General features: G+C 36.2%; 1 protein-coding gene across 1 annotated transcript in view; it reads right to left on the bottom strand.

The window, feature by feature from the left end:
* LOC115240828 overlaps positions 1-11442 on the bottom strand; it is a 92918-nt gene that overhangs the window by 69241 nt on the left and 12235 nt on the right. The gene's annotated exons all lie outside the window — the stretch shown is intronic.

Raw genomic sequence — 11442 nt, forward strand, 5'->3', positions numbered from 1 at the left:
TTTTTTTTAGCATTTAATTTACCATATAATGTGTGTAAATTATATACGCATACATGTGTGCAAAAATACAATATAACAATTCCAACAATACACTATGTGTGTAGTATAAAAATGAGAATAGGGTACATTAAATGATACGTCAATGATATGAATAAAAGAAATGAATAAAAATTTGTTACTTACAGAAATGTATGATATAAAGATAAATAGTGTTAATACCGCATGTACTTTCGCGTGTCGTGTATCTCAGGACTAACTAAGTTGTTAGAACTCAACGATCGTGACGCGAGTCATGTCCTATGCACGGTTCGCCGAGTCGACACACATATCATCGACACGTGGAAACGATTAAATGTCATTTTCCTTGCTGCTGCCAAGGACTCGCGAGCATAATCGCGGTCGTAAAGACGCGTCTCGCGTCTAACATATACAGAGAGCGAGCCGTTATAATCAGTCAAGTAATATCGTTTCATCAGAGCGTGCAGCTAAACGCACATAAATCAAAAGAAATACACGTATTTGGTGTGGTAATAAATTCGTTAGGGAGCAGCTAGTCACTAATTGGCGTCTGATTATATGATACATTCACATTTGATTCCAAGCGAAAAGAAGCGCGTGTGATCCGTCTTCCTCTGGTATTCTGACAAAAATCTTTATTAAAAATTCCCATAAAAGTGTTCAGTTATCAAATCATGTATCTTAACAAGTCACATGTACCATTAATAAAGCCAATTAACCCATTACGAGACCTATTTTTAAAATAAAAATTTCATCATGTGCAAAATGATTTTAAGAAGATAATTTTTTCTTCACACCTTTTTAGAGAAATCATTATACAGGGTGTTTCTGTATATGTAATAATATGTAATAAATGTATAAAATGTAATAATAAAAAAAAATGTAATAATATGTAATAAAAGTATGTAATAATATGTAATAAATTTATGTATTATATATGTAATAAATTTGAATAAAATATCTTTAAACGTTTTCCACATTTTTGAAATTTTAATTTTCTTTGCACAATTTTGACACCCTGTATTTTAAAAACGAAGCAATTTAGAACACATGTTTATAGGACCTTTTCTTCTTAAAACAAGCCAACAAATATCCCCTTCAAGTTTGTGTACCTATTTAGGAAACACCCTGTATATTGTTAAAAAATTATATAATATTTCTGAGATTTATAAAGAATGACGATTCTTTAGAGCTAATATTCTTTACTATTGAATTTTCAATTTTTCAACAGACATTTAAACAATTAATCGAAATTGGCGGAACACTCAATGCGTCGAGATCAACAAGAAAATTCATGAAAAGGACAGACTCTCGAGTCGCAGAAAGGCCGAACCATTGTTATCGAGATCTCGCGATCCTTTTTGAGCATCGTACGGTCTGATCGCGAAACGCCGTTCGGCTCCGCGAACGTCAACGTCGGCAGGTGCATCGAGAGATCGAGCGACCGTATCTTCCCTCCCCTTCTCGCCGGCCGCCTCTCGGTAGCGATCGCGGAACAGCTTCTCGGTCTCTCCGGCTTCGTTCGACGCGCGATGGCCTCCACCGCTTCCTTGTTTTCCTCCTCTTCTACCTCATGGCAGGGACACGCGTGTCCGTGCGCGTGTCTCGGGGCCCCAGGGAGATACAGCTCGGATGCAGCGCGGCGAAGGACCGATGACGACGAGATTGAGAGAGCAGGGACGGGTCACGAATATTCGTCGAACCGGCGATTTATATCGATGCTCGTGTCGCGTCGCTTTCTTTAACCGTTTGTTTTTGCGATTCGATGTAAAACAGTTTGCTCTTTTTTTTTTTGTAATCAATTCTTTCGACGAATTTTTTAATTTTCACAAAAATGCGAGGATAAAACAGTATCTTTCATTTCTTTATTATTTGATTATGTAGAAAAATTTAGTAATGGCTCGAGTTATATTGATAATGAAGTTTCCAGAAGAATTAAAATGTAGGCTGCATGGCATCGAAAATTACGAAATAATTTAAAACGAAAGATGTACGCTTTCAAAGCTTGTTTGTATCGGACACGAATAATTTATTTCATTCGGTATCATTATAGTATGTCGTTGCACGAGCAATTTCGGTTATAATTCCAAAAATAGCAACGTTTCGGTGTCACGCATATTTATTGCATAAAGTTCTTCTTAGTGGAAAATAAAATTTTTGATATGATCTTTAACAATTCGGAATTTAAAGAAAAATTTAATTTAAATCAATTTCAAATCTAAAAAACTCGGATAAAATTCTCAAGATCAAATATCTATCACTTTCTTCCGGGGAAAATTTTATAAATCTGTTTTCATATAAAAATAATAAATAATAATAAATAAATAAATAAATAAAAACCTTGAATTCTTTATATACATATTACAAACATAAATTAAAATTTTATAGAGAGAATATATTTTTATTATATCCAAGTGATCGAAAATATTCAGCATCGATACTTCGCAAACGAAGTATCGTAAGCATACTTATACCTACCCACGCCGGCCCTGATTGAAAGGCAGAGAGAGAGAGAGAGAGAGAGAGAGAGAGAAAGAGAGAGAGCACGACAAGAACTCGACAGAAAAAGAAGGGGGTGGAGGAGGAGGAGGAGGAGGAGGTGGTACGTCGAGCGAACTGAAGAGGAGGTGAGGTGAGCTGTGCAGAGCATGCGGTGCACCAGACAAAAAACGATGAGCCGCGGTGGGGACCAGACGGGGGGCAAAAACACGCGACGAGGCCCAAAGCCCAGGCGCTGCGGGCCCCTCGTTTGAACGACTCTCCCCCTCCCCCCCTCTCTCTCTTCCCCTCTCTCTCACTCTCATTCGATGAGCACTGTGTACGTGTGTGCGTATGCAACGTATGCACTGCGCGGCTTCGCCGAGTGCATCCACGAGTATCGCGTGCATCGCGATAGGATGACCGAGACTCCGCGATTGTTCGAGCTAGGGATGTTGAAAAGAGAAATCGACAATCGTGTATATATATATATTATACATTTACGAAAATTTAATATAATATTAATATAATATTTAATGATTGAATTCAATGATGAAAGATTGCAAAAGATGAATAATTATTGTACTTATTTTTAGATACTTTTTTTATCTAGTCACATGTTATTTTAAAACATATTGATACAATGCGCTTGTGTGTTTATATATATATATATATGTATAACCACTCGTAAAAAAAATATTTACATCAATATTTTTTACGACTTATTATTGTAATTACTTCTTGAAGGCTTTCTCGTTTTATGATAGATCTCTTTAAAATTTAATCTATTAATATGCTATAAAAGCGACAATAATATCGTTGAAGAATTGAATAAAAAATGTTCACAGGGTGTAATAAAATTTGATATAATATTAATGGGGCGAGTATGAAATCGTTCTCTTCACAGCTTACGATCAATTTCAATTTGGAGACTCAACTCGATTAGCCTAGCGATTAGGCTATCAACAACGTACGAACGTACCGTATACGTGTCTGTATATATTCCCTCGAGAATGAGTCGACGTTATAGAGCGGCGCGATTGCGAGGGACCTCGGTCTTATCTTGAGCTTTCTTGCTCTCCGTTATCACGTCTCGGCCGGATTCGCCGCTCTTTGTGCCGAGTCTTGAGTGCCGCCTATTTGGAGTGCGAGACAAAGAGCGCATCGCTCCGCACTCGCTTGGAGAAGAAGACTAGCAGCGGCCTGGACGAGACAAGGTGCGCCTCGTGTACGAGGATAGATTGGAAAATAGAGTCGGATAATAGGCGCGCACACAGACGTTAACGAGCAAGAGGGAGAGACAATACGCCCCGTCGTCGTGATCTATGAGTTGGAGACTGCGAGGTAGCTTGCGTGCGACGCGATCCCACGATTCGCCATCTTTGCGATAAATTAAAAAGGCGTTCATTTTTTTCTTATCTCGAAGATATCGATCAATGAAAATAATTCGTAAAAAAAATTTATATAACGATATAATTTAGGGAAGAAGAGTGTATTACGTTTTTTTTTTCCCCTTTAATCTTTAAGCAGTATTTTATAAGATGTCTTCTCATTCTTCTCGCTTTGAATTTTAATGAAAGATTCTCCCATGGATTTAAAATCTTCGATCGATTACTGTCGGATAGAAAAGCGTCGAGCTATTAATATTCTGCGAGTTATAAGCAATATCAGATTTTACGAGAGATATAATAGCGAATATTTCTGACTGACGAAGAATGTTGTAATTAAGTGGGAAAACTGACAGATAAGAGTTGGGTGATCAACTTTTGATCAACCAATTTCGGGATATCGACCTTAAAAAACCGGGACACAATAAAAAAATCGGGGCTTTTTATTGATATAATTTTAATTATGAAACATAATGCAGTTATAATATTGCAATTTTATTGAGTTTTTTTTTTTGATGTTGAAAAGAGAAATCGACAATCGTGTATATATATATATTATACATTTACGAAAATTTAATATAATATTGATATAATATTTAATGATTGAATTCAATGATGAAAGATTGCAAAAGATGAATAATTATTGTACTTATTTTTAGATACTTTTTTTATCTAGTCACATGTTATTTTAAAACATATTGATACAATGCGCTTGTGTGTTTATATATATATATATATGTATAACCACTCGTAAAAAAAATATTTACATCAATATTTTTTACGACTTATTATTGTAATTACTTCTTGAAGGCTTTCTCGTTTTATGATAGATCTCTTTAAAATTTAATCTATTAATATGCTATAAAAGCGACAATAATATCGTTGAAGAATTGAATAAAAAATGTTCACAGGGTGTAATAAAATTTGATATAATATTAATGGGGCGAGTATGAAATCGTTCTCTTCACAGCTTACGATCAATTTCAATTTGGAGACTCAACTCGATTAGCCTAGCGATTAGGCTATCAACAACGTACGAACGTACCGTATACGTGTCTGTATATATTCCCTCGAGAATGAGTCGACGTTATAGAGCGGCGCGATTGCGAGGGACCTCGGTCTTATCTTGAGCTTTCTTGCTCTCCGTTATCACGTCTCGGCCGGATTCGCCGCTCTTTGTGCCGAGTCTTGAGTGCCGCCTATTTGGAGTGCGAGACAAAGAGCGCATCGCTCCGCACTCGCTTGGAGAAGAAGACTAGCAGCGGCCTGGACGAGACAAGGTGCGCCTCGTGTACGAGGATAGATTGGAAAATAGAGTCGGATAATAGGCGCGCACACAGACGTTAACGAGCAAGAGGGAGAGACAATACGCCCCGTCGTCGTGATCTATGAGTTGGAGACTGCGAGGTAGCTTGCGTGCGACGCGATCCCACGATTCGCCATCTTTGCGATAAATTAAAAAGGCGTTCATTTTTTTCTTATCTCGAAGATATCGATCAATGAAAATAATTCGTAAAAAAAATTTATATAACGATATAATTTAGGGAAGAAGAGTGTATTACGTTTTTTTTTTCCCCTTTAATCTTTAAGCAGTATTTTATAAGATGTCTTCTCATTCTTCTCGCTTTGAATTTTAATGAAAGATTCTCCCATGGATTTAAAATCTTCGATCGATTACTGTCGGATAGAAAAGCGTCGAGCTATTAATATTCTGCGAGTTATAAGCAATATCAGATTTTACGAGAGATATAATAGCGAATATTTCTGACTGACGAAGAATGTTGTAATTAAGTGGGAAAACTGACAGATAAGAGTTGGGTGATCAACTTTTGATCAACCAATTTCGGGATATCGACCTTAAAAAACCGGGACACAATAAAAAAATCGGGGCTTTTTATTGATATAATTTTAATTATGAAACATAATGCAGTTATAATATTGCAATTTTATTGAGTTTTTTTTTTTATAATACCGGCTAATACTATAGAAAGAACCAGTCTTCGACTATGGAGGTTCGTTTTGTATTTAATTTTAGATTGATTAATTTAATGGTTGACTCCTATCTTGACTCTTATCTTTGGTTTGTATTTACTATTCATACTCAATATCAAACAATCAACAAAACATAGGCTTTTATTATTTTTTAATACAAATAATCATTAGTTTAAAATTAAATTGATAAAGTTCTTAAAATAAAATTAAAAACAATTTATTATTATGTTTTATATTATTTATTTTATGTTATGTGAAAAATCGGGACAAATAGCGTCCCATTTAAGATTCTTTCGAGACGCTTCTAATGAGAGCCGAAAATCGGGATGTCCCGGAAAATTCGGGACAATTGGTCACCCTAGATAAGAGCCAAAGAGCGAGTATTGGCGCGCGAACTTATTATTGTTAAATTTTATTAACAAATGTGCTTTAAATATATAAAAATTACATTGAAATTTAAAAATATTGTAATTAATGCTCGATGAGGCAAAACTTTCGGCAAAGACAGATCGCGGACAAGAGAAGAGGGATCTGAATAAATTAAATGCAGTTTTGTATTATAACTGAATTGATGTTCTCTAAAAAAGAGCAAAGCTTTTAAAAAATTTTTCAATAACAATTTCTTTAGCAGATGTGTTTTTATCTTTTTATACGGATTATAAGTACATGATATTTTGGAAAAACAAAAGTTGTTTTTTTCGAAAAAAAATATCGAATTGAATGAATAAAAAATAATGACCGAGTATGCAAATTCTTTAGTACACTTTTTAAATACAAGAATTATTTTTTTATATATCGCATTTTATAGGTTAAAAAATTATATGTATTTTCAAAAATAACATACATTTACGAAGATCTAATATAATATTAATATAACGTTTAATAATTGAATTCAATGATGAAAGATTGCAAAAGATGAATAATTACTGTACTTATTTTTAGATACTTTTTTTATCTAGTCACATGTTATTTTAAAACATATTGATACAATGCGCTTGTGTGTTTATATATATATATATATGTATAACCACTCGTAAAAAAAATATTTACATCAATATTTTTTACGACTTATTATTGTAATTACTTCTTGAAGGCTTTCTCGTTTTATGATAGATCTCTTTAAAATTTAATCTATTAATATGCTATAAAAGCGACAATAATATCGTTGAAGAATTGAATAAAAAATGTTCACAGGGTGTAATAAAATTTGATATAATATTAATGGGGCGAGTATGAAATCGTTCTCTTCACAGCTTACGATCAATTTCAATTTGGAGACTCAACTCGATTAGCCTAGCGATTAGGCTATCAACAACGTACGAACGTACCGTATACGTGTCTGTATATATTCCCTCGAGAATGAGTCGACGTTATAGAGCGGCGCGATTGCGAGGGACCTCGGTCTTATCTTGAGCTTTCTTGCTCTCCGTTATCACGTCTCGGCCGGATTCGCCGCTCTTTGTGCCGAGTCTTGAGTGCCGCCTATTTGGAGTGCGAGACAAAGAGCGCATCGCTCCGCACTCGCTTGGAGAAGAAGACTAGCAGCGGCCTGGACGAGACAAGGTGCGCCTCGTGTACGAGGATAGATTGGAAAATAGAGTCGGATAATAGGCGCGCACACAGACGTTAACGAGCAAGAGGGAGAGACAATACGCCCCGTCGTCGTGATCTATGAGTTGGAGACTGCGAGGTAGCTTGCGTGCGACGCGATCCCACGATTCGCCATCTTTGCGATAAATTAAAAAGGCGTTCATTTTTTTCTTATCTCGAAGATATCGATCAATGAAAATAATTCGTAAAAAAAATTTATATAACGATATAATTTAGGGAAGAAGAGTGTATTACGTTTTTTTTTTCCCCTTTAATCTTTAAGCAGTATTTTATAAGATGTCTTCTCATTCTTCTCGCTTTGAATTTTAATGAAAGATTCTCCCATGGATTTAAAATCTTCGATCGATTACTGTTGGATAGAAAAGCGTCGAGCTATTAATATTCTGCGAGTTATAAGCAATATCAGATTTTACGAGAGATATAATAGCGAATATTTCTGACTGACGAAGAATGTTGTAATTAAGTGGGAAAACTGACAGATAAGAGTTGGGTGATCAACTTTTGATCAACCAATTTCGGGATATCGACCTTAAAAAACCGGGACACAATAAAAAAATCGGGGCTTTTTATTGATATAATTTTAATTATGAAACATAATGCAGTTATAATATTGCAATTTTATTGAGTTTTTTTTTTTTATAATACCGGCTAATATTATAGAAAGAACCAGCCTTCGACTATGGAGGTTCGTTTTGTATTTAATTTTAGATTGATTAATTTAATGGTTGACTCCTATCTTGACTCTTATCTTTGGTTTGTATTTACTATTCATACTCAATATCAAACAATCAACAAAACATAGGCTTTTATTATTTTTTAATACAAATAATCATTAGTTTAAAATTAAATTGATAAAGTTCTTAAAATAAAATTAAAAACAATTTATTATTATGTTTTATATTATTTATTTTATGTTATGTGAAAAATCGGGACAAATAGCGTCCCATTTAAGATTCTTTCGAGACGCTTCTAATGAGAGCCGAAAATCGGGATGTCCCGGAAAATTCGGGACAATTGGTCACCCTAGATAAGAGCCAAAGAGCGAGTATTGGCGCGCGAACTTATTATTGTTAAATTTTATTAACAAATGTGCTTTAAATATATAAAAATTACATTGAAATTTAAAAATATTGTAATTAATGCTCGATGAGGCAAAACTTTCGGCAAAGACAGATCGCGGACAAGAGAAGAGGGAGGGGGGAGGGGGGAGGGGGGCGAGGGAGAAATCGAGAAATGATGGCACGTGCAGTACGAGCCGGCGCGTCTACCCGGTGAAATGCGACGCCAGACTAAACACTAATACGGATATCGGATTCCGAAAGACGCTTAAACAATGACTTTTTTTATTTTAAAATAGTCCGCGGGGTCGTGTTTCCCGCTCGTATTTTGTTGCCATGTGCATTACGATAATATCCAGTAGGATGCCACGAGAGACGGCATGCCGGGTTAAAGCCGTATCTTCTCTCTCGCGCACGGCTGTAACGCGCTACTTTGTCAACTAAATCACGCGGGCAAGGGATTTAATGTGTCTCCTTTTCAGTTTAATATCTCGTTCTCCAACGGACGTACAGCGAGCGGATGGAAAGTCGGTGCAGGCTGTGCACGCGTCCGATCAATAGAGATCTAAAGCGGGAGACGGCGGATCTCGCGATTCCTATCTATTGTCCCCGTCTGTGCACGCGGCTTCTCGTTAAAACATCTTTAATGATCGCTGTTCAACGACGATCTGCGGCTGTCGAAGCTGCCCTTATGGGAGACTGTCCTTAATGATGTTCCCGGTTTATGTTTCATTCGACAGCGAGGATTTCGACTCGTTGACGAATTCCTTGAAATCAATCTGTTCGCTTCTCCTTAAACTTCGTAAAAATTCGAAATAAAATGTTGGAGAACAAAGAGCCGCGTTGTACTGAAATTAATTTGTCTTATTTCTGTTCGTCTCATCTCGAGACATAGAACAATAATTTTTTCCAGTCTTTTTTCCAGTTCACCGCCGAATAAAAGGGTTAAACGGGAGTCGCAAGAGCGAGTCGGCGAAAGAAAGGAGCGAACTTTTAATCGATCCTCCGCGCGGCGAGGAAGGTTAAAAAACGTCTTGCACCCACGCAACGGCTGTCCACGTGCGGGAATGTGTAGGTGAAGTGTACGGAGGGAGGATGGGGGAGGAGGTGGAGAAAGAGGAGGCCTGTCGTAGAGAGTGCCGGTACGGTCAGGTTGCGAGGACCGAAGCTGGCCAAGGCCAGAACGCGGTGATGCCGGGGTGGATTATTTTTAGCGCTCTTCCTACTATTGTGGAAAGCGCGCGGAGTCTGTCGAGTGTCTAGGCGAGAGCTAGTTCGCTTCAACTACACGCCTTTCGGCGCACATGTTTGCATCCTAACTTATCTTTTGCGGATGGAAACCTTATAGATACGTTCGCTGTTATAGCGGCGGCTAATATTCAACTATATTTTTCCCATCGAGATGAAATTTCATAAATTTCAACACATGAGAGGAAATATATATCGCATATTGATACAATGCGCTTGTGTTTTAATACAAAACGAATGTATTTTTTGCTGTATATCCATCTATTTCTCACGCGTTCCTCTTCGCGTGAGAAATATTTCTCGCGATGACGTTTCACGGATTTCAAACTAAAAAATGTCTAAATGACATTTTTCCCAGAAATATATCTTTTAAACATTATTACTGAGAGTTCCTCTGAATAAATTAAATGCAGTTTTGTATTATAACTGAATTGATGTTCTCTAAAAAAGAGCAAAGCTTTTAAAAAATTTTTCAATAACAATTTCTTTAGCAGATGTGTTTTTATCTTTTTATACGGATTATAAGTACATGATATTTTGGAAAAACAAAAGTTGTTTTTTTCGAAAAAAAATATCGAATTGAATGAATAAAAAATAATGACCGAGTATGCAAATTCTTTAGTACACTTTTTAAATACAAGAATTATTTTTTTATATATCGCATTTTATAGGTTAAAAAATTATATGTATTTTCAAAAATAACATACATTTACGAAGATCTAATATAATATTAATATAACGTTTAATAATTGAATTCAATGATGAAAGATTGCAAAAGATGAATAATTACTGTACTTATTTTTAGATACTTTTTTTATCTAGTCACATGTTATTTTAAAACATATTACACGCGACTTTTGTATAAAGGATGAAGATTGACTCGTGCGTCAGAGCGTCGAACATCTGTACGCACGATAACCATGCGATTAATCGCAATTTCCGGGAACGTCCGTTTCTTTGGCACTTGGATCGTCGCGTCGCGGCGGAAGACGGGGTCCGGTCCCGACGAGAGAGACTGACGTGACGCAATCGACGTACGCGTGACACACATTAGTAGCGCGTAACTCTATCGCGTTAGGTGTTACGCGCCGTCGACAAGTGCGTCCTTGGCCAGCGGACGGATAAATAGATAGACATTCGCACTAAACGTCAAGTAGTCTTGCACGGGATGTTCGCGAGACGGCCGCGTTTCCGTCGACGCGACGAATATTACGATGCAAAATAACGTTTGAAAGATGAAGTATAAAACACGCGGATCTCTCTTGTCCCTCATTATCCTTGAGAATCTGGAACGATGAATGAAACGATGCTATGGTGATTTTTCTCATGACAACGAATGAGATCTGATAAATTCCTCAAACACAGACATGTATAATTTTCTCGCTAAGAGAATATTTCTCAAATTCTTTTCGTACACTTCGAAAAATATTTTAAAAAAATTACGATCTTTCTCTCTCTCTCTCTTTTTGGCACAAAATAAATCGCGATAACGTCTGAAACTACTGATGCTTGAAATGAGTAGAATTTGAAAAATAGTTTGTCAACTGGGAAAATGGAATTTTATCTCGCGGAAGAATGTTTTTTTTTTTTTTTTTTTTTTAAATTTAAATTTTAAAGTAAAAGGAAATCAGTAGACAAACAAATATAAT

This window comes from Formica exsecta, unplaced genomic scaffold (assembly GCF_003651465.1).
Source record: "Formica exsecta isolate Colony F162 unplaced genomic scaffold, ASM365146v1 scaffold451, whole genome shotgun sequence".
In the NCBI taxonomy this organism is placed as follows: Eukaryota; Metazoa; Arthropoda; class Insecta; order Hymenoptera; family Formicidae; genus Formica; species Formica exsecta.